The sequence below is a fragment of the Megalobrama amblycephala genome, linkage group LG15 (genome assembly GCF_018812025.1).
Source record: "Megalobrama amblycephala isolate DHTTF-2021 linkage group LG15, ASM1881202v1, whole genome shotgun sequence".
In the NCBI taxonomy this organism is placed as follows: Eukaryota; Metazoa; Chordata; class Actinopteri; order Cypriniformes; family Xenocyprididae; genus Megalobrama; species Megalobrama amblycephala.
This window is the reverse complement of record NC_063058.1, coordinates 12536005-12561466: the sequence shown is the minus strand read 5'-3', so window position 1 is coordinate 12561466 and position 25462 is coordinate 12536005. Positions and strand designations below refer to the sequence as shown.

At 37.2% G+C, this 25462-nt stretch overlaps 1 protein-coding gene across 2 annotated transcripts in view; it reads left to right on the top strand.

Annotated features, from left to right (window-relative positions):
- The first annotated feature begins 2222 nt into the window (after positions 1 to 2222).
- rassf7a (Ras association domain family member 7a) overlaps positions 2223 to 25462 on the top strand; it is a 71326-nt gene continuing 48086 nt past the window's right edge. The window contains exon 1 of one of the 2 annotated variants that reach the window (XM_048158428.1): positions 2223 to 2421. The gene's annotated coding sequence lies outside the window, so the exon portion shown is untranslated. Of the gene's footprint in view, positions 2422 to 17263; positions 17393 to 25462 lie in introns of those variants that run through there. The other variant, XM_048158430.1, reaches the window with a different exon arrangement.

Below are 25462 nucleotides of genomic sequence, written 5' to 3'. Positions count from 1 at the left end.
ACTGGAGAAATTATGCTGAAAATGCTGCTGTAAAAAGGAGTAGTTTTGTAAAATTATACATTATATAGGGGGAGAGTGGGGTAATGTGAGACACCCCCTGTTTCTCTGCAACGGAACACATTTGTGGTTATGTGACAATTATGTTTTCAAGCCCCTCACATTTCCCCTTGGCCATGAAGGAGAGGACCTCATGGTGCTGTGCTAAGCATGTTGTTTTCACAAAAATATTTTTTTTGCATGTAAAAGTAAATTTTCTTGCGGTCAACTTAATCAACTGTTGTGCCAAAGCAAAATGATTCAGGTAGAAAAACTTATACATGTTGATGAACTATCAACATATAAAACCATGTGATGATGCTAGCTGAAGATTAGCCTGAATTGCTAAGAGAGATAGTTTTTTTCTAAAAAGTAGTGGTGGGGTAAAGTGAGACAAATGCTTTGGGGTAAAGTGAGACATGAGGCACAAGTTAAATTTAGCCTTAAACATATTTTAATGTAATATTAGATTACATATGTTTTATTTTTAATGTCATAAACATTGTAGAAAAGCCATCATGCCAAGGCAAAACACCAGGAAGACAACCTCTGGGGCAAAACACCCCTCGAGGAGAATGATGTGGCACATGTTCCTAAAGGTGATGTAGTGAAGAAGCTGCCTCAACCTAAAAGGCCTGGAGAGATGGAGAGAGCAACTCCTCATCTTTCCCTGTAACCTTCAGGGCTGGAATATAGAGTAGGCCTAGTTGTAGAGTATGACAGTAGGCTGATGTTCTAATACAGGTGGGTCTAGTCCTGTGTTCTGAGTCCCAGGCTGTTCTAGCTGGTTCTGATTGTGCTTTGCTCTGACCTCCAGACACTAGCTGGCTCTAAGGGTGCGTTCACACTTGTAGTTCGGTTTGTTTGGTTAATTTGGTCCGGACCAAAGAAGAAAAAAAAAACATTTAGTCCTGGTCCAATTAGCGTTCAGATTGGCAATTTTATCACCGAACCAAAAGATACCGAACCTTGAGGCATAGGGATACATTTACAAGGTGATTGGTCAGATTTTATGACGTATTGTCTAATTTGAACCGGAACTTAACAAAAATCCCAAACAATGCAGTGTGCTGAGGTAAATGCGCTCGTTGTGTGTGTGTAGCCTGCGTGTGATGGTATTTTGGCCAGCTGGGAACTCGTGAAGAGCTTATAAAATGTGTAAAGTAGTCAAAACAGCGGCAGGAATCCACCCACACAAACGAGACGCGCGTCTGATGCCTGTGATGGGCAAACTCGCGACTATGACAAGAAAAACCATCATGCGTGAGGATTCTGACCTTTTTAGGGTCTCTTTTTAGGGCAGCGTTCACATATGTTCAAACGAACCGCACTAACTGAGCAATCGCACCAGGGTTCGTTTTAATCGAACCAAACAAGACAAGTGTGAACGCACCCAAAGGGTCCTGTGTTCTGACCTAACTGGTTCTATCTGTCATTTGAATGTTAATTAAAATATTTTAAATTATATTATGTTGTATTTGATTTTGTTCAGAGTTACTTTCAAGTGTTTAGGAAAAAAAATTGCTTTATAGACCAACCCCCATGATTCTGTTACTAGTCCGACATTAGTTCTGGAATGTGTGGTTGTCAAGCTAGCTGTCAGGATTCAAACTGTTACAACATGTGTTGTTATGGTAGTTTCAGAGTGGAAAAAGTAAGTGGATCAGTTTACCCCCTTGATTTCTCTGGTCTGTCTCAGTTTACCCCTAAGCTGGGGTAAAGTGAGACACAAGATTGTTTTTAAAAACAATCATATTTTCACTGACCTTCGTCCTGAATACATTCTGATAATTTCTATGGCTAGGAAACATCCCGAATTAATGGGAAATGCGTAAATTCTACTGATATATCATTTTAGCTCGCTTAGAGGGGAGCAAATGTAAAAAGTGTCTCACTTTACCCCACTCTCCCCTATATATTCAGATGTTTGATTGGTAATTTTTTCGGTTTCTCTACTCATCTCATAGTGAAGGTTTCCATGCCAGTCTAGAATAGTAAAACAAAACGTGGCAGTTTTTATTTTCAGTGACAAGACACAACAAATATTACAATACAAGTTGTCACATTTACAATTATTTCGACTAAATAAACAATTGTAGGGTGGGAAATAAAAGCAATTAGTGGCTTAGTGTTTCCCCTTTAAAATAAACTATGGCAACACGCGTGACACCGATATCGACGCAACGCAAGCACAAACCTTTTTGATAGGTCAACTGGCGTCGACGTCACTATTCTATCAAACGAGCGTCGCGTTCACTCGCAGCATTGACTGGTGCGAGAGTTCTGAGTTGTGTGGCGTCGTGTCGCTTGCTTACACATACGGTGTCCTTCAGTATCGGACAAAATAGTGGGTGAAAAAGTGCGGAGAAATGCATTGTGTTAGTGGTAAGTATATATGCACATTCTTAAATTGGTATAATGTATGAATGAAGTTGGAAGCAAGCTGTCTTTACAAAACAAACTCTCCAGACGCTTCTGGTTGCAGACGTTACATGTCCATAGTTAAAATGATGAATTCCACCTGCTAGAAAACTGAACATCCACTTCATACATCCACTAAATTCAACTTGACACCTGCTGGGTAACAAAAAATACTACAAAAACCTCGGTCAGTTTTGAGAAAAGATGCAGTATTTGTTTGCCTTGATATTTTGCTATCTAATGCAGTGACATTTGATTTTAATTTATTTGTTTAGGAAATTTAATTACATGTACACAGATGTATTCGTGTAAACCATGCTCTGCAAGTAATCCCCATAATGCATTAACATTTGACTATACAGCAGACTAAGTGTAAATACTTGTAACCAGTGCTGAGGTAAGCAAGAGAGGCATATTACTAGAATAACCCATGCAGATAACCCATCACTGTCATGGAGCTTATTTGTGGTAATGGTAGCAGTGCCTTGGTGTAGTTGTGATGTGATGCTTTGTGTCATGTCAGTTGTGCAGTCATTACTTGTATATGTGACAGGTGAGTAATGAGGAAGTTATATCTTTGAAATCTGATGGAATAGCTCATTTGAAATGATGTACATACACACAGGATGAAGTCTCCAGTTGTTACATAACCAGCCGGATACTACTGATCTTATCTCTGTAATACCCCTATTATTAGATGCATATGGTTGCAGAATAAATTCATGACAGGTGAAAATTCTATAAAATAGGGTATTTTGACAATGCCAATTAATATTGAAAACTCTTCCTTTTGCATGACGCTTCATCCACACCAATAGATGTCAGTAGAGAGTTCAAGATAACTGTGATATCGTCCTAATAAACATTTATTTATTTATTTTTTATAAAAATAACATTTTGTGTCAAAATGTAAACTTTTTGCAGTCTGATCAAATTATGAGCCAAAGCAAAAATCTTGGTTATAATTATAATTCGCAGGGAGTTTGATTTTGATTGACAGGCAATCTGAATAATCATAATGCTGAACCCGCCATTTTGTTTGACAAACAAACCAGACAGGAGAGTTAGTAGATTAAAGGGTTAGTTCACCCAAAAATGAAAATAATTTCATTTATTATTCACCCTTATGCCGTTCCACACCCGTAAGACCTTCGTTCATCTTCGAACACAAATTAAGATATTTTTGTTGAAATCTGATGGCTCGGTGAGGCCTGCATTGCCAGCAATGACATTTAAATCGGTTCATGTGAGTACTGTGGTTCAATATTACTATAAAGCGACGAGAATATTTTTGGTGCGCTAAAAAAACAAAAATAACGACTAGGGCTGTCAAACGATTAATCGCGATTAATCGCATACAAAAGAAAAGTTTGGGTTTGCATAATATATGTGTGAGTAATGTGTGTAAATAATATGTATATAAAAATACACACAAATTAATGTATATTTTTAAGAGAAATATGTTATTTATGTACAAAAATATTTATTTATATATAATATAAATTATATAAAAATATAAATAAATACATATACTTCTAAATATTTCTCAAAAATATACATGGATGTGTTTGTATTTATATATATACACATAATGATTACACACAGTACACCCACATATATTAGGCAAACTCAAACTTTTATTTTGCATGCGATTAATCGTTTGACAGCCCTAATAACGACTTATATAGTGATGGCCGCTTTCAAAACACTGCTTCATGAAGCTTTGGAGCGTTATGAATCTTTTGTGTCGAATCATGATTCGGATCGGGTGTCAAACCGCCAAACTGCTGAAATCATGTGACTTTGGCGTTCTGAACCGCTGATTTGACACGCAGATTCATAACGCTCTGAAGCTTCCTGAAGCAGTGTTTCTGCGATCATTCACACAGAGAGGCCCTTCCCAAATGGCACACTTCATGTGCACTTGCTGTCTTGTGGACTTACAATGGCTGCCCCGTGTGTGTCTGTTAAGTCCACAAGACCGTAGGGTGTCCCATTTCTCATTTTAGGTTTCAGAAGGGTGTTCGCGAGCACCACCTTTGCTGCCGATGTGCACCCTTGATGCACGCTTTTGCTGAGCCTGCACTGAAGTGAGCTCCACGGCAGACTTCTACCCAACAGTCAAATCGACAGTGAGTACAAAAGTGCGGACTCGGAGGAAGATTGCGAGGGCATAGGGTTCCATTTGGGACAAGGCCAGTGTTGCCAGGTTTCGCTAGAGAAATAAGAGACCTGGTCTGAAAAAACAAGCCCAAAATACAAGACCCCTGGTTTTGGGGGCTGGGGTCTTATTTTCCAAATATAATCTTATTTACAAATAAATATGTTCTTTGATGGCTATGTTTTTTAATTTCTTACTATTGCATCAAAAGCAACTTGTAATGGCATACAAATGCTGAATCCACTTACTTCAGATGTCAAAATATCTTTTTTTTTAAGACTGGTTAAAAAAAAAAAAGAGAAGAAGTTACATAGTAACATACACAGTAACAGTAACATAGTCAATAAAATGCAAGCATCGCTGATACGAATACCATCACCATTTCGGGCGGAATGGGAAGAGTGCTTACTTGCCTCTGACACCTCACTCACAGCACTCACTCAAACTGATGGAGCAGTGATAGTCAGTGGCATTGACAGACAGATAAATCATCTCTAGATCATCACACACTAAATAACGATCAAGCGGTCAAACGTTTTGTCTCATGAGTGCCAACCACTAACAAGCCCAAATTCGCAGCTGTATTCTGGAAATCATCTTTAGAGAGGAGGGAGTGGGAGGAATTAATCCCCCCAAACCAAAAAAAACAACAACCCCACCCCTGCCCAAATACGAGCGACTTCTAGGGCGCTATGAAATCTGTTTTATTTTTTCCCAAATTCCATATATTTATTATGTTTTTTTCCATTTTAATTTTTCTGGACTCCTCTATTTTTTTCCATTTGAATTTCTTTGTACTCCATTTTAAAGGTTAAATTAAATTTTAGTAATAAAAAAGCATGTCTAATTAATTGAAGTCATGAAACGTATACAATTTAACAACAATCTATTAAAAGTTAAAGGTGCCCTAGAATTAAAAATTGAATTTACCTCGGCATAGTTAAATAACAAGAGTTCAGTACATGGAAAAGACATACAGTGAGTCTCAAACACTGTTGTTTCCTCCTTTTTATATAAATCTCATTTGTTTAAAAGTCCTCCGAAAAACAGGCGAATCTCAACATAACACCGACTGTTACGTAACAGTCGGGATCATTAATATGTACGCCCCCAATATTTGCATATGCCAGCCCATGTTCAAGCATTACACAAGGGCAGCCAGTATTAACGTCTGGATGTTTACAGCTGAATCATCAGACTAGGTAAGCAAGCAAGGACAACAGCGAAAAATGGCAGATGGAGCAATAATAACTGACATGATCCATGATAACATGATATTTTTAGTGATATTTGTAAATTGTCTTTCTAAATGTTTCATTAGCATGTTGCTAATGTACTGTTAAATGTGGTTAAAGTTACCATCGTTTATTACTGTATTCACGGAGACAAGAGTCGTCACTATTTTCATTATTAAACACTTGCAGTCTGTATAATGCATAAACACAACTTAATTCTTTATAAATCTCTCCAACAGGGTGTAATGTTAGCTTTAGCCACGGAGCACAGCCTCAAACTCATTCAGAATCAAATGTAAACATTCAAATAAATACCATCCTTGCGCGATTAGACATGCTGCATGACGAACACTTTGTAAAGATCCATTTTGAGGGTTATATTAGCTGTGTGAACTTTGTTTATGCACTGTTAAAGGCAAGCGCAAGCTCCGTGAGCGGAGAGCGTGAGCATTTAAAGGGGCCACAGCCTAAATCGGCTCATATTTAATGATGCCCCAAAATAGGCAGTTAAAAAAATTTATAAAAAAAAATCTATGGGGTATTTTGAGCTGAAACTTCACAGACACATTCAGGGGACACCTTAGACTTATATTACATCATTTAAAAAGATGTTCTACGGCAAACAAAAATGACATGTTTAGGGCTCTATAAAAATGTTTTTTTCCCCTCGAATTCTATTTTATTTTTACCAAATTCTCTTTTATGTTTTAAAGGTGCAGTAAGTGGTATTTGAACTACGCTGTTGGACATTGTTGATATTTGAAATCAACCCAAACAAATCTCTTCATTGCTCCGCCTCCAAAACTCACACTCCAATCCTAACCACCCTGCTCCGAGTCGGTCTGAAACCGCTGCCTGATCGCTGCGGGCATGCGAGGCGAATGCACTACCAATGACGCTAAGCACTCCAGGTGAAAAAAAAGTACACTTCTATAATGTACTTAAAGTGCTCTATTTTCGTGCACTAATTTTGTACTTAATATACTAAAAATTCTTCTTTAGTACTTCTTAAGATCATCTTAAGAACATCTAAGTCTACTCAACTGTGCTATTTTGAGACAGCATGAAATATGAACTAAAATGTGCTTTTAATATACTATCTCTGTATTTAAAAAATATATTTAGCTACCACTTGTAGCACACTATGGGTTCAAATGTACTATAAGTGGTATCTAAATACATTTTTTAAAGGTGCCGTAGAACGTCTTTTTAAAAGATGTAATATAAGTCTAAGGTGTCCCCTGAATGTGTCTGAAGTTTCAGCTCAAAATACCTCATAGATTTTTTTTTTATTAATTTTTTTAACTGCCTATTTTGGGGCATCATTAAATATGAGATGATTCAGGCCGTGGCCCCTTTAAATGCTCATGCTCCCCGCCCACGGCGTTCGGCTTGCCTTAAACAGTGCATAAACAAAGTTCACACAGCTAATATAACCCTCAAAATGGATCTTTACAAAGTGTTCGTCATGCAGCACGTCTAATCGTGTAAGTATAGTATTTATTTGGATGTTTACATTTGATTCTGAATGAGTTTGAGGCTGTGCTCCATGGCTAACGGCTAATGCTACACTGTTGGAGAGATTTATAAAGAATGAAGTTGTGTTTATGAATTATACAGACTGCAAGTGTTTAAGAATGAAAATAGCGACGGCTCTTGTCTCCGTGAATACAGTAAGAAACAATGGTAACTTTAACCACATTTAACAACATTAGCAACATGCTAACGAAACATTTAGAAAGACAATTCACAAATATCACTAAAAATATCATGATATCTCGGCCTGTCTGACTTCCAAACAGTGGATTTGAAATACCACTGAGTCTTCTGGATTCAGTTTTAATGGTTTAAATAAATTGTAATAATCAAAAAGCATCTCTAATTGAATTCATATATTCTTATCATATTGAATTCATATATTCAGAATTTCTTCAAGTTAAACCGAACTTTTTTTGACAGGTTGCCATTGAAGACCTTTGAGTTTCTGTGTGTTTGATATGATGATAGTTTTTCTCAAATTAAACGGGAAGTGATTCTGTAGATGAAGTTCATGCATTCATGTCCTCATATAGTGAGGCGGCAGAGGCTTTAAACACCAGTCTTTTTAAGCTTTAATATTCTCAGACACTAGTCCATATTGTGATTTGATTCATTGTAGAGCCCTACATTTGGTTTATTTATCCAAAAATGGTCAAATTTTGAGACATTCTGCTTTATAAAGAAAGATTCTGTCCGAGTTTTCTGAATCGCGAAAATCATGGGGCTCATGTGGTATTTTCGGTATGGTGGTATTTGAAACATACATATCATACTTGAAATTGAATCCGGTATACCGTCCAGCACTACTACATTGCTAAACTATTGGCAATAGAGAATTGACCTTTTTTGCTGACAAATGGCAAATTTTGCTAATGTGACCACAATTTTAGTGAATGCACTTTATGTAATCTTTATTTCTTCACTCATGACGTGGTGTTTTGCAATTTCCATCATGAAATTCTCACACACCCTCCTCCCCAAACGTGATTTACCATGTTCTTTCTGGATGAAGTGGGCTAGTTTTTGGCGGACATGGGAATCAAATAGTGTCTGTCTCTCCTCCTGCAAAAGCTCTTCACAGTGACTCATCTGTCCAGCTGCTAGATGGATCGAGAACAAAAAGAGCTTATGTACCATCTGGAGATAGCGCATACTTCTTCACGGGCACCCGCTTCACATCACACACACGTATGCTTGACTATGCCTCCTGAGTTATGCCTCCACTTTATGTTTCTCATGAGAGAAATATGTTGGGAATTACTCCTTAACGTTCCTGAAACACAATCTTTGATTACCGCATTGCTTTTTTGGTTACGGTACATATTCTCATGATCAAAACAGGGCAGTTCAAAAGAAATTAATCAGCATTGCACAATCATTTGAAGTGATATCATTGCCTTATCGAGTCAGTTTCGGGTTACAGAGCTTTTCTAAAAGGAAATTAGTCTTTGGCATTTCTACCAGTTTTAAAAAAGGAAACTAATACCCCAAAACTCACTCAATTTACTTTGCATGAAGTTCACACTATTTTATCTTTTTTTATTTACACAAAAATACATAAAATACAATTCATTTATACAGTGTCTCGAATACACCTCTTCTATGAAAAACATGTTTTCAATTTCTGAATTAAAATTCAATTCTATATTTTTTGGGGTATAAAATAAAAAGTGTGAAGGTGACAACTGTACTGATATCATAATTAAGAAAAAAAAGGATGAAATTATTCTCAGACAGACACAAATTTGCATTCAACTGCACTGCTTTTACTTTGTTTCTAAATGTAAAATGAACCAGACAGATGTTTTAACATTGTGTTTGCGTCTTTTGCTGTGTCTCGTGCATTTTACGGCTTTCTAAAAACGTGGCGTTTAAGTTAAAAGAAGATTGAAAAAATGCATTCCCACACATTTTTTCATTCCACTGCCCTGTTTTTAAACATATAAAAAGAATCGTTGTGCTCCAAATGGATAAAAAACCCTTTTGCTTCAGGTGCGTAGAGCCAAAAGGGTTTTTCCAAACAAGCAAGAAAATTGCTAACCTCACACTCAATTCAGTCCAGACTAAAAAAGTCTAGCATTTTTTTTTTTTTTTATGAAATAAACTGCATAGTGCAAAAGTGCATGTGAATTAAAAGCTAGAGAAGCCTTTTAGTCTGGACTTAATTCAGTGTGCAGTTAGCCATTTTCTTGCCTGTTTTTAAACATAATAATGTTTTCTGTGTGAATAGCCTTTAAGTAGTTTGGATTATTATTATTATTATTATTATTATTATTATTATTACTACTACTGTGTGTCAAAGTCAGTAAGTCTCATAAAATATCAGATAATTGATTTTTTTTTATTTTTTTTTTATGACAAGGTCAGTTGTAAACTGTCATGTGGTACAACCCCCTAAAACCAAATTATATTTACGAATTAATCATTCATATTTGTAAAAAAACCTTTTACTTTGAAAAATACTTTTAAAAACAGGCAAGTTTTACATCAAGTTTTACATCAAGTTTTGATGAACAGGCCAAAATTTAAGTTGTTAAAATACATTTTTAAAAAGTATTATTCATTTTTATTTATTTAAAGGGTTTTAAAGGGTTACTTAATGCAAAAAAAAAATGAAATTTCTGTCATTAATTACTCGCCCTCATGTCTTTCCAATCCTGTAAGACCTTCGTTCATCTTCGGAACACAAATTAAGATATTTTTGATTAAATCCAAGAGCTTTCTGAACCACACATAGGTAGCAACGTCATTGCAACAAGCATCAAGGCCAAGAAAGGTATTAAAGACATCGTAAAAATAGTCCATGTGACTGGAGTGGTTCAACCTCTAATGCTGCGTTCACACCAGACGCGACTTGCGCGAATAAATCGCGCTATTCGTGCGTAGGTGGACGCTTGAACATTTTGAGTTTACTCGCTTCATTCGCGCGTGAAAATCCCTTCACAACAGACGCGAATACGCGTCCTGAGAGGGGCTCTCCCACTCCTTTATGTGTCCCAGACTCTCCCACTGCTTTCTGCACACTTCTTCTGAATTAACACAACTTGTCAGTGGGGAAATAATTGTAAATTACAGCAAATAAGCTCAATTGGTCGTCTTTAGTTGGCTTGTAGTCTTAAAAAAATATATATATATATATAATATAGCTCAAATTGAGTAAAGACCGTTTTTTTACAACTTATCAGATTGTCTGACCTCCTCACTCACTTTCTTTCAAACACGATCCTTTTTATTTCTGTTTCTATAAATGTATGAAGATGTATAGCGACGATGATTGGTTAATGCGGCGGGGAAATTTGCCAAAGTTCAGATTTTTCAACTTGCGCGATTCGCGCCGCTGGATGTCAATTCGCGTGAATCGCGCCGCAGGATGTCAATTCGCGTCTTTGCATTGACTTAACATGTAAATCACTCGCGCTTACCGCTGTGTTAAAGCTGCAGTCCGCAACTTTTTTTGGTGAAAAATGATCAAAAAGTACATAACCAGCCAGCGTTCAAAACTATCTCATTATCTTAGCTTGATTCACAACGGTAAGCTTGTAGTAATGTTTTATAATAAGAGCGACCTGGTGGATTTCCACGGGAAATTTGAGCATGCAGCAGTTCCTCTGTGCGTCATTACGTCACATCCGTAAACAGAAAGGAGGAGTCCAGGCAAGTCGGTTTTATCACGTGAGGACGCTGCCAGTAGCGGATCATTTATAGCCTGTTCTCACAGCAGCTGAAATAATTAAACTTATCATTTTGATGGCAGATTGTAATCCAGAAAGGTCCAAATGACAATCATCAGTGACAACTGGAGATTCACCCGTAGTCAAAAGCAAAAGACTTTGGACTGTGGAGTGGATACAGAAATTGAAATCTACAGGTAACGCTAATATACACATAGTCTTAGTAATGCTGATGTTGTTAACATTAACGATTTGAGAACAAAGTATAACAGTTATAATAATTTGCACGGTTTGACATGATCCGAGCTAAGTGATCGTTAGATTTAATCATCATTGGCAGCGCAATTTATTGTAGGCCTGATGCCTTTTTCCTCAGTTGGTCAGAACAAAAGTGGCAGACATGTTACTTCCTTGTTCAGATGATATTTTCCAGTGAAAATTCTTATATTGGTCATACTTTCAAAACGTAGAGTCTGTGATTCTGAAGTACAGTATCCACACCGGTGCGGTGACTGACCGCAAACATTAGATTCATCCGCGCTGACGAGCTGTGCCGTGGCACAACGCACGTACAGATAACTGTTCCGCATATGACTGCAATTGCAGGTTTCAAACAGAGATGGCGACAAAGAGGAAAAATCACAGACTGCAGCTTTAAATAAGATGCGATTTGGCACTGTGATGTGTTGTTTTTGAAATCATGCCGAGTCATTGCTGCCGCTGTTATGCCGCAACTGTTCTCTTGACACTCATGCACACTGCTCAGTCTTCACAGAGGAGCGCTTTAATATATCGCTTAACACCGTTGCGGAGACTCTCTATTCGTTCCTGTGAAATCACAAAACAAAATGCACATAAACGTGTCCCTCCCTGCTCTTGATATACAATCACTGATTAACATCTTGGTTTTAATGTGGAAGAAAAAAAAAAACTACACGAGGGCAGATTAAAACCCAGAACCTCTGGCATGCTTAACGAAAATTCAGAGCGTTATGAATCTTTTGTGTCGAATCACCGGTTCGGAGCGCCAAAGTCACGTGATTTCAGCAGTTTGGCGGTTTGACACGCGATCCGAATCACTGAATCGACACAAAAGATTCATAACGCTCCGAAGCTTAATGAAGCAGTGTAGGGGTGACCCTGAATAGTCGACGATTCGATTCTTCGATATGAGGAGCCTGATTTGACTACCAATCTCACAGTCAAATCTTTGCAGAGGTGTTCAGGCCAGAACACAACAAGTTGGCGCCGACGAACTAGTGGCGACGAAAGCAGACTGTGGGGTTGGCTCACGTCGGCAGCGTCTGTGTCCAAAGTTGGCCTGACACACCAAACCAACGCTAAACAACCGACGGCCAAGTAGCATGTCCGTTCTGCGCCTGCGCAAGGTGAAATGCCTTTCCGTACCAGCAGGTGGCAGTAGCTGAACAGCCAATCAGAATGATCAGATGGACCGACGAGCTCCGACCGCGATTCAACATTACGAATCGGCCGTAAAAAAAGCCAACTAGGACCAACTTCAGCCGACGTTGCGGAACACACTGAGAAAACTTAGTCGGCCGACGAACAAAAACTGCCCGATGGCCGACCGTTGGCTTGGTGTGTTCCTGCCTTTATGAAATGTGATATGGGTGCACTCAATATCTGATTTTACGTGCCTGATCACACGAAAATGCGTATCAATAGAAGTGTGCAATGTCGTGGAATGTATATGCCAAAATGGGTTTTGGCGTGCATGGTACGCAGTTTTTCGCGTGCATATGATACGCACTTTATGGCGTATTATACCCCCTCCACCCCCTTTTTACATAGATGTACCGGTTCTAGGTTAATATCAGCCTATTATGTTAATATGAAAAGAAAGAAACTTTTAATAAATATTTTTAATGTGTGTGAATAAATCCATCCTTGTGACAAATTTAAGTTTTACTTCCATGATCCGTGACCACAGAGGAGCATCTTGGCGGCAGGGATTAAATGTCTGGGATAAAAAAAAATGTAAAGTGTAGAATTGGATGCACTTTAAAATGGTGATGCCAAAATGTGATAAAAAGATGATCCAAAAAAAGTATGATGCAAGTTGTGCCAACAGCTCATGTCCTACCGCCAGGGACGTGCACAGAGGGGTTGCTCAGGTTGCCCGGGCAACTGCCCATATGCCCTTCTCGACTCACGTTGCCCTTCCGAGGTGGAAAAAAATAAATAAAAAAATCGTACAATGGATACAGAATTTCACGTAGGCCTAGATTTAAAAAAAAAAAAATCGCAAAGCCTCATTCACTTCCATATTCGGGCACCCGTCCGAAAGTGAAAGTCAGTAGGGGAAGGGCAAACTCTGTTTACGTGGCTGCAGCGCTGCACGCGACCGGCACCTGAGCTGAGCCTGCATGAGCGGCACTAGAAGGAGACTGTCGCGGTTGTCGGGTGAGACGACTTAACGTTGTCGGAAAGGTGAGTAAGGTTATAATCGTTAACGAAAACGAACGAAAAAACGAAAACTAGGTGGGAAAAAACATCGTCGTTAACTGAAATAAAAACAAAAACGAGGCATTACAAAAAAGTGTTGGTAGGGGAGTGCCCTTTTTTTTTTTTTTTTAGGTCAGAGCAACTGCCCCTCAAAATTCCTGTGCACGTCCCTGCCTACCGCTCAACAACGACAAACATTGCGACGCGCTTCTGCCTGTCAACGTTAACGAGCTGACTAGCGCGCTATTTGAAAAGACTCAAACGGACACAGGCAGATCGCGTGAAAGACTGGATTTTTCTCTCTCAATCAGGTAGGGTACAAGTGATTTCAAAACATTTCAGCCGGTTCTAATTTGATTTTTGGATGCTGCGAATGTTTAGCTAAAAAGACTGTCACTCCAGTTTAGCGTTGTCTCTGCAGTTAAAAAGACAAAGTTGACAATTCAGGCTATACGTTTGTTATTTTAATAGTTTTTTTCATTTTAATTTATTTATTGATCACTCTGGGTTATTGTGGCTTGTGTTTTGAATATATGTTCCCCTGCACTTTAGGCATTTTGCAGTGACTTCCCTGTTAGCACACGTACATCTCGGAGACGTCTATTTGATGTGTGTTTACTTCTGGAAGACATTTTTTAGACTGTTTGCTCATCTGCAATACATCTATTGGACGTTTCCTGTCAGATGTCAATTAGACGTTTAGAAGATGTCTTTAAGATGTTTATAATTTAGAATGTATGTAAAACTGACATCTTAAAGACATCTATCAGATGTTTGTAAACAGCAGTTGCTTTCAAGATGAAGTGATCTTTAACAGACATCTTGCAGACATACATGTGCTATCTGGGTTGATTATGGCTATTTCATTTTTTTAATTATGCTATTTTTAATTATTAGAACGGTATATTCTGTTCTAATTCAATTCTGTAAATTAATGTTTGATTAAACAATTATTAATTTTTGTTTTATTAAATCAATTTTAATTTTAGTTTTTTGGTGCATCGATGTTGTGCAGGCAATTTAGCCGATTTAATTTGATTTGCCGACATATGAAATGCATATCTATCTGCAGTGTGGCCTTTCTGCAGTTATTTATATGTATATATATCTCAAGGTTTATTGATCCAAAATGTTTTTATTCATTTTCTTCTATATCTTTGAGAGTGTTCTGCACATCGTGCACTCAAAAAAATAACTTGTTGGTCTAACTTAATTCAATTATGACACCTATTTCCACACAGTTGAACTGATTTATTTGAACTTAAGATAGGTTAATTGTACTGATGAGTAAAATTCATGGTAATTGAATGAGATCACACCAGTTTCATTTGACATATTCTGTGAATGTTTCCTGAACATAATTCATTCTTGTTGATCCAACCAGTGCTATTGCAATTCAGACTGGTGCCCTTGTGCAGTGTTGCTCAAGTTTTCTGCACTTTTAAGGAAATGGAAAGACCTGTTAGTGTTTAAGTGTTTAATGTTTAGTTATTTTGAACATTTAAAAGAGTTTGTAGCGTATATATATAAAAAAAAAATTGTTACCATCATGGTGAAGATGTGCGCTTGTGCTTAGGTTGTGAATAGCTGTTGTACACAGACATACATGTTTCATGACCATTGAGAGGGATAAAGCTGATGACCATATGTAGACTGTGTAAATTATGTGCTGGCCCTCCAACTAATTTATTTATATTTCTATAAAAACTAAACTAAAATATCACTTTTTCATATGCTAAGTAACATTTATAGCATGCAAGTAATGATCAGGTAAAGAACTTCTCATCACTGGCTTTAGCACAGTTAAAGCTTGTTGAGAACAACATAGATTTATTTTATGCAGCCACCCATAGCCTAACCACAAGGTCTACACTTCAGCATAATGGTAACCTCAAAAAAATCGACATAACAAACTCTTTTAAATGTCAAATATAACTGAACATCAAACTTTAAAAGGTATTTCCCTTTACTAAAAACACATTAAACAGCACTTAAGTTCAACATTTACTGTCCTGATCTTTCCCTACGCAAAGCATGCTGGGAACTAGAAATCCACTGCCCAGTTTCAATCAATGCAACATAAATGATTCATGTCATCCCAACACAAATGGTTTAGGTTAACCTAACATTTTGCAAATTTAATTTCATTTAACATAATACAATTGAGTGCAAATGCCAATTAAGTAAAAAACTAAAGATTTGTGTTGGTTCAGCTTATTTTATTTAAATAAACTGAACAAGCAGCTAGAATCATTTTTTTGAGTGTGGCTGTGAATGTTTATGAACATTGCCTTTCATTTGTTTAAAAAAGATAAAATCATTGTCCGTTTCGTCTACTTGACAAGAAGTTTGGTCACTTTATTAGAAAGTTGTTTCTTTGTGCTGTGTGTGAAAATAAAATAAAAGTTGTCTTAAGCCACGGCTATAGGCCTTTCTTCATTTTCCATATCCCGCTCCATCTCGTGCACAGTTGAGCGCGCAAACCTTTCAAAGTCCGTGGGCACTCTCTAGTGGACCCCCCCAACCCGAAATCAGCCATCACTATATAAGTCGTTATTTTGTTTTTTTGGCGCACCAAAAATATTGTCATCGCTTTATAATATTAATATTGAACCACTGTACTCACGTGAACTGATTTAAATATGTTTTTAGTACATTAATGGATCTTGAGAGAGGAAATTTCATTGCTCCCTATGGAGGCCTCACTGAGCTATCGGATTTCATCAAAAATATCTTAATTTGTGTTCTGAAGATTAACGAACGACATGAGGGTGAGTAATAAATGACAGAAATTTATGGGTGAGCTAACCCTTTAAATGGCCATTGTCTACCTTCACTTCATGGAACTGAGCAGTGTGAACATTTTTCAAAATATCTCCTTTCGTTTTCTATGTAAGAAATAAGGTCATACAGGTTTGGAACGATGTGAGATAAAGATGTGATGTGAGTAAATAATCACAAAATATTTGATGAACAATTACTTTATGAACAGATTTAATAGTAATTGAGCTTTGCCCTCCTTATGTAAATTGTGGTATAAATCAATATTACCAGTCTGAATCTATCCATCCCGTTCTGCTTGAATTCTTCAAGGTTGCACGTTTTGTGTTATTTTCATTCCTGTCACAGTAAGATCAATCAAAGAAAAACATCCCTTTTGCAATCTACCACAGAGATGAACTATTGTTGACTGGAGTTTTATGGACCGTAACATTGCTCCATGATTACATCAGAGTCGCAGCAATGTTTGTAGGGCACTTAACGTGATGAACCTCATGAAATAACATCATTCGAAACACAATTGAACAAAATTAGTTTGATAGTTTGAAGGAGCGTTGTTATACCTTCATGATTCTGAGGTGCGTTTTCAGCCTCCTCGCCAAAGTTTGGTTTAACAGTTATTGTATTCAATCGAAAAAGAATGTGTTTTCACAGATTCTTAGTGCTTGTTAAAGGTCACTGGATTTGCTTGGCTGAAGGAATGGCCCCTAAACAAGCATAAAGTTGGTGCCTCACCATGGTGTGATTGCTTGCCGTTTGATTTCTTTTGTGACTCTTTCAAGCGTCCATTCCTCCCCCGAATGCCCCGACAACTCCTGCCCACCCCAACCCCACTCATGTTTTGTGTGCTGCTCAAACACTGGTCATGTGACTTTTGTCCCAACACAATCGCAGTGCCTCCCCATTGGTCGGTCGCTTTGAAAGAGCATCAGTCTCCCTGGTAACGGAATGGCGGCACCACTTCAGATTTGTCTCCGGGCCCCTCCTAACGCTTCACACGGACTCTCACGTACCAAATCAGGTGGCTTTAACTGTCTCGCGCTCTCAGACGAGTCTTGCACTTTCTAAAGATAGCATTATAGGTGAGTAATCTGTTTTTATTGGCATGTAGGCATATAGGGCTTCATTTTTCAATGTTTTGAAGTTTCATGCAAACTTGTGGGGTGTAAAAATATGTTAGATTTGCAAGAGTTAGAAAAAAATAAGCTCAATTTTAGCTGTTCTGTTCCATTTAAGAGATGTTTTATAACACAACTGTTGGCTTTTGGAATTGCGCAGGAAACACTTTGCCAAGAAATGCTTCTCGGTGGTGCTTCTCTGTAAAGTTTTCGTGTTTGTTGTATAGCTTTGAATGAGAAATTATGGTAGTTTAGTATTTTTATGATCTTTTTTAGAGAAGGTCCGGTTGTTGCCTCCAAAATGTATGACTGTCATTGCATTAGATTCAAAATATCAAACCAAGTGGTATCTGAAAACAAATACTGCAAGCACAGTCTCTCAGCAATTTGTAACTATTTTGACTTGTTGCAATTTCATATGATCTCATTCGTACGGTTTGTATGATCTGCTCTCACCCCACTTGAGCGAGAAGGTTTCGGCTTGGAGTTAGGACCGTCATACAAATGTTGGGTTAAAAACAACCCAAGTTGGGTTGAAAATGGACAAACCCAGCGGTTGGGTTAAATGTTTGCCCAAAGTGCTGGGCATTTTTATATAACCCAACTATTGCTTAAAATTACTATATGGCTGGCTTAAAATGAACCCAAAATATCAGACATAATTACTACACTCTAAAAAATGCTGGGTTAAAAACAACCCAAGTTGGGTTGAAAATGGACAAACCCAGCGATTGGGTTGTTTTAACCCAGCAGTTGGGTTAAATGTTTGCCCAACCTGCTGGGTAGTTTTATTTAAACCAACTATTGTTTAAAAATTGCTATATGGCTAGCTTAAAATGAACCCAAAATAGTTGGGAAATTAAAAACCAGATGCAATTAGAGGCAACAATAATAGACAAAAGGTGAATGTTTATTAATAAGCTTTAATATTTTATTAATATAAATTTAATAGATTATTAATATAAATGTATTAATAAGCAATTTAATAAATGTTTTATTGTTTAATAATTATTCATTGAACATTAATAAATGTTCATTTCCAACATACTTTGGGTTCATTTTAATTAAGCAATACAGTAATTTTTAAACAATAGTTGAGTTAAATAAAACTACCCAGCAGGTTGGGCAAACATTTAACCCTACCGCTGGGTTAAAACAACCCAATTGCTGGGTTTGTCCATTTTCAACCCAACTTGGGTTGTTTTTAACCCAGCATTTTTTAGAGTGTAGAGGCAACAATAATAATCAATCAAAAGGTGAACTTTTATTAATAAACAATTTAATAAATGCTTATTGTTATTATTCATGAAACTTATTAATAAATGTTCATTTATTAAACATGCATGTTAATTTCCATCATACTTTGGGTTCATTTTAAGCAAGCAATACAGTCATTTTTAAACAATAGTTGAGTTAAATAAAACTACCCAGCAGGTTGGACAAACATTTAACCCAACCACTGGGTTAAAACAACCCATTCGCTGGGTTAAAATGAACCCAATTGCTGGGTTTGTCCATTTTCACCCAACTTGGGTTGTTTTTAACCAAAGACTGAATGACACAAGAGGCAATATGGCGGAATAAGTCCCACCTTCTAAATGAGAGCCAATCGGCGATTGGTAAAGTCATCGCATCACTGCAGCGGTCATTAGAAGCTCCGGTTCCTATAGAAACAGTCAGATGCACACCTCCGAAATGAGACAGAAGAGACCCATACTTAGGTCTGCGCATGCGCATTAGCTCGATCCAGCCTGAAAAATGCTGTTTTTTTTTTGTCATGATTCGGGCATTAACAAACACAATTTATGAGACAGATTTCATTGGTGATTTCAAATATGAAATTTAATCAAAAGCTTGGATGGGGGCTGAACTTGCATGCCCGAGAGGCGTTTCAAAGATGGCTGCTGAGTGAAATGACTTGTCTTAAAGGGACTTTGTTTTAACCCAGCATTTTTTTTAGTGTGTACTGAGATTTTCATTCAAATTGTAAATTTTATGAAAGGATTTATTTATTTATTTATTTAATTATTATTATTATTATTATTATTATTATTATTATTATTAAACCTTTACTTAACCAGGAAATAAATCTCTTGAGATTTAAAATCTCTTTTAGAAGAGGGTCCTGGCCAAGACAGGCAGCACATTTAGTTGAACATATAACAAATACATTAATTTACATATACAGAAATACACAAAATCACTCAAAAACAATTACAATCAAAAGACTCAGAAACTAGATCCTTTAAAATACCCTTAAAAACATTTAGTGATACCAACTCTTTTAAACATAATTTGTCTTGAAACTGGTTCCAATCAAATGGAGCAGCAAATGCCCATTTACCCATATTTGTGTGAACTTTCGGGATGTTTTAAAGATAATAGTCTTGTGAGCGAAGACCATAATTCTTTACAGCTTTCTGAATAATACTCTGCTGTAAATACGTAATGAATACGTAAATAAGATGATTTTATATATAAATAAGTAAAAGTGCTCGAGTCTACGAGATGACAACACGGACCAACCAACCCGAGAGTACAGTAAACAATGATGGGTAAGGGCTCTTGAATTAGTGATAAACCTTAAAGGTCCCTTTCTTCGTGATCCCATGTTTCAAACTTTAGTTAGTGTGTAATGTTGTTGTTAGAGTATAAAAAAAATCTGTAAAATTTTAAAGCTCAAAGTTCAATGCCAAGCGAGATATTTTAAACAGAAGTCGCCTACATCGAACGGCCAGTTTGGACTACATCCCTCTACTTCCTTCTTTAATGACATCACTTAAACAGTTTTTTGACTAACCTCCGCCCACAGGAATACACAAGAGTTGCGTTTGTAGAGTGTGTTTGTCGCCATGTCGTCGAAACGCGGTTATTTTCATCCCGCAGTCCAATCACCGGGTCTGATTCCGGCTCAAATTGATAGGGTAAAATTAAAGACATGTTTACAATAACACTGAGCGCGTGCATCTCCACGTTATGGTAAGAGGCGTGACCTTTCCGGGCAAGGTTCGCTAAGCTGCTGTCGAATCACAACACAGGAACCGCTGGCACAATCAGAACTCGTTACGTATTTCTGAAGGAGGGACTTCATAGAACAAGGAAGTCATCAGCCCGTTTTTATGACAGTGGAAACAGCGGTATACAGATAAGTAAATTATGTGAAAAATACTGTGTTTTTTTACACGCGAAACATGAACACATGTTATATTGCGCACTATAAACACAATCAAAGCTTCAAAAAAACATGAAAAATGGGACCTTTAAATATATACATGTATGCAAAGTATGTGGAGGCACTTTTGAATCCAACAGCCTGGCTATCCGTGTCTGTCGTTTTAAACCGTATATCTGTTGTATATTTTAAAACCAACAAACTTCTTATTGTAAAGTGTTTTGTTTTAAAAGTGCTTGCATATATTTCTTTAAAATAAATGGCATTTGATTTGATTTTTTTTTTTTTTTTTTTTTTTATGTCTAAACCATTTTTGGGCACACAGTTGTGTGCAATGTATTATATAATCATTCTTTTGTATGTTGTTGAGGATGTAAGTACTTGTTGAATGACATGGCGTCATTACTAGTTGCTTTAACAGTCCTGATATTCCTGCTGACCTGTTGCCCTCAGGAATGATTCCTTGTCTGGAATCCACCCAATACTGTCATTTGCACAAACCTGCTTTTATTATCGTCTCTCTCTCTCTCTACCACCTACAGCCTAACAAAGCTTCATTCATTCTGAAGATGTGCTGGCTACAATTCAGTAACATCTGTTGGATATGTTTTGAAATGTGTATGACATTTGGGTATCTGGATCTACCAATGAATTAACAAGACTAATTTCGAAGAAATGGAACAAAAACATCTTTATATGGGTCTGCCGCACTGTCTGTAGCTCTTTGATGGTGATGAAGGATGAGAGTGAAATGTTTTGAAAGCGTCATTGTTCTCTGTGTTTGGATATCTGTCAGACAGAGCTGGGGGGCCTTTGAAAGATGAGTTCACATGCCTTTTGTTTCTTGTGCCCCGTGACCCCCAGGCACATGACAGGTGATTTTGTTCATACTCCCCTTCCTGAGCTTTTGAAAGCATTTCTGACAGAAAGAAAAAACAACCGACCCACCCAAAACTGCACTTCCAAATTTTGTATCTCTGGCTGGAGACGTGACCTTGAAGTTCTCAACGCTGTTTTACTGACTTAGGCCCTGTTTAAACCTGGTAATAAGATGCGTTTTTTCGATCGGATCACAAGTGGACGAGGGAAACACATTCCTATTTTCACCTGGTGTTTTAATTCATCTCTATTGTCCACTTCTGTCCTGATTTCTTCGAGGGGAGGGTCTATATGTGAGTAAATGAATGGGTTTTTCAGATCTTCCAATCTAATGGATGAAATAAGCTTGCACAATTTACATATGAAGGTGAAAGGAGACGGCGGAAAACATACGGAGAGCATCAGCTTTTGTTTCTGCTCTGACAGCCACAAGACCAGCTGAACGCTGTGAGTGTGTGTTAGAAATCAGGAATGGTGAGAGAACATTGTGCTTGGTACATTTTTAGTCTTCAAACCAAATTTGGGTCTTCAGTCGACAGTTTAAATCCTGTCTGGCTTGTGCGCTTCTCATAATGTTTACATGTTAGTTCAGTAGGCGGTCTTTTGTGACTGTTCGAATGCATTCGACCACTTGAGCGTTTACACTACGAAAGCAATTCAGTCAAATGCGTTTTCGACCACTTCCAGAGGTGGTCAAGCTCGAAACATTTTAGATCCTGTTTACACCTGTATTTAGCGTCATCCACTTGTGATCCAATCGACCAAAAACGCATCTTAATACCAGGTGTAAACAGGGTCTTACAGTACCAAAGAACTCCAGGTGCACAGCTAGTTAGATGTTTTTGACAAGACAAGCATTACTGTTGTCATTGGTTAGGGATTTGCTGGTCTTAGCTGGTTTAGTTGGTCTCCCAGCATGGCCAAGCTGGTGTTTATCTGCTGTATCTGGTTGTCCAGCTGGTCTTCCAACCTGACAAATACTCAAAACTCCTCTAAAATCAACAAACAGACCAGCTTGGCCCAGGCTTGGACACCAACTAAATATGCTGCTAATATTTCACATGCCTTTTGTTTCTTGTGCCCCATGACCCCCAGGCACATGACAGGTGATTTTGTTCATACTCCCCTTCCTGAGCTTTTGAAAGCATTTCTGACAGAAAGAAAAAACAACCGACCCACCCAAAACTGCACTTCCAAATTTTGTATCTCTGGCTGGAGACGTGACCTTGAAGTTCTCAACGCTGTTTTACTGACTTAGGCCCTGTTTAAACCTGGTAATAAGATGCGTTTTTTCGATCGGATCACAAGTGGACGAGGGAAACACATTCCTATTTTCACCTGGTGTTTTAATTCATCTCTATTGTCCACTTCTGTCCTGATTTCTTCGAGGGGAGGGTCTATATGTGAGTAAATGAATGGGTTTTTCAGATCTTCCAATCTAATGGATGAAATAAGCTTGCACAATTTACATATGAAGGTGAAAGGAGACGGCGGAAAACATACGGAGAGCATCAGCTTTTGTTTCTGCTCTGACAGCCACAAGACCAGCTGAACGCTGTGAGTGTGTGTTAGAAATCAGGAATGGTGAGAGAACATTGTGCTTGGTACATTTTTAGTCTTCAAACCAAATTTGGGTCGTCAGTCGACAGTTTAAATCCTGTCTGGCTTGTGCGCTTCTCATAATGTTTACACATTAGTTCAGTAGGCGGTCTTTTGTGACTGTTCGAACGCATTCGACCACTTGAGCGTTTACACTACGAAAGCAATTCAGTCAAATGCGTTTTCGACTACCTCTGGAAGTGAAGTGGACAAGCTCAAAACATTTTAGATCCTGTTTACACCTGTATTTAGCGTCATCCGCTTGTGATCCAATCGACCAAAACGCATCTTAATACCAGGTGTAAACAGGGTCTTACAGTACCAAAGAACTCCAGGTGCACAGCTAGTTAGATGTTTTTGACAAGACCAGCATTACTGTTGTCATTGCTGATACTTGTGGTCAGGGATTTGCTGGTCTTAGCTGGTTTAGTTGGTCTCCCAGCATGGCCAAGCTGGTGTTTATCTGCTGTATCTGGTTGTCCAGCTGGTCTTCCAACCTGACAAATACTCAAAACTCCTCTAAAATCAACAAACAGACCAGCTTGGCCCAGGCTTGGACACCAACTAAATATGCTGCTAATATTTTTGTGGAAACCTAGATATATTTTATTTTTTATGATTCTTTGATAAATAGAAGTTTTTTTTTAAATATAATTCTTTTGTTACATTATAAATGTCTATAATGGCATTTTTGATCAATTTAATGCACGCTTACTAAATAAAACTATTCAGTTCTTTCTGGAAAAAAAATAAAAATGTACTGATCCCTAACTTATGAATGGTAGTGTATATGGACATTAAGTGTAGCTAAATGGGATACGGATGTTAATCAGATGAGATCTAACAGATACACTGTAAAAATTTTCATTTTTAAAGAAAGAAAGAAAAAAAACCTTGCAGCTGTGGTTGCCAGAATATTTCAGTAAAAAATACAGTAAAAATGTAAACATGTTTATAGAATAGCCTGTTTAAAACTGTAAAATTTACAAAAAATAAACCTGGTAAATCCAGAAGTGAGGCCATGTTGCTACTTAAATCTGTTTTGTACTTTTAAAATATGCTGACGTCACCGTAATAACATAAAGAGAAATCCACATGAAATTCATCACAAGTAACTTTTCCACAAGCTGAGGAAAATACTATATAGAAAGCTCACATGCACACAAACACAAAACAAATACCATAATGGTAACAAACATGATACTAAAAAAAATGCAATAAACAATAATTTAACAACATAAGATGCAATATAAACCCTACTGCACATAACTGATTACAAAAAACTATGAAGAAACATATTTATTAAAATTAAAAGCCATCAAATGTGAAGTGTTTCACGGGAAAATCTGGGAATGTCATTTTATGGCTATTCACTGTAAATTTTAAGATAATTTGTTGGTTTTACTTCAAAAACCGTATAACAGTATTTTACTGTAAAATTGCACAATGTAAGGTTAGATCTATTACCGTCTTTCTCTGTATGTAGTATGGGAACTTTTAACCAAATAACAGGTTTTTACTGTCGCATTTTACAGTTACAGTCGTTACAATTACAATTACAATCATTTGTACATAAGCAAAATAACTAACATTTTACTGTATAAAACTGGGGATGAAACAATATTAAAGTTCTGGCTGATACTATAATTATTTTCATGTTATGGCAGATTAACAGTAAATTGCCAATAGTAAAATTCTATACATTTTGTCTAAATAAATTTAATTGTAAAATCTAAAATAACTAATTTTAAGTGCTACAAGTAAATTCAATTAAGTAAACTTCCTGTTTATTCTTTTCCAGAGAAAATGACTCAACATTCTTTCTTCCTGAATGGGCACTTTCTCGCTGTGATTCTGACAGAATTGTCAGAATTAATTAGTTAAACAGCTTTTTTTGTTTGTTTTTGTTTGTTTCAACTTTGGTTTGAGGAAATAAGTTTAGTGGCATGAAAGTTCAGATTGTTAACATATTGCTTTTCTGGCTTTACTTTGTCTGGGTATTATAGACTTTTGTGGTTCTGAGTGTTTTAGTTCGAGCTTAACTTCTGTTGAAAGAAGTTATTTCTTCAAACTCTTAGATATTGTTGAATATATTTTGCTTCGGGTGTGTGTTTAAAATAGACCTGAAACTTGAGCTGTTTGGAATTGTCTTAAGCCTAAGGAGAAAGGAGAAAACTTTTATTGTTGACAATGAGATTTGGGGCTGTGCTTTACTGAGTTATAGGAGTTTAACTGCAAAATGAGAAGTGTAAGTTGCACTGCACACAAATTCCAGCGAACGACAAAGAACTCTGTCATCATGTGGTGACCGTAATGACAGAGCCGGGCTATATTTAACCGCGCTGCCTTTAAACAACAATCAAGCGGTGCTACCTTGTATTGTT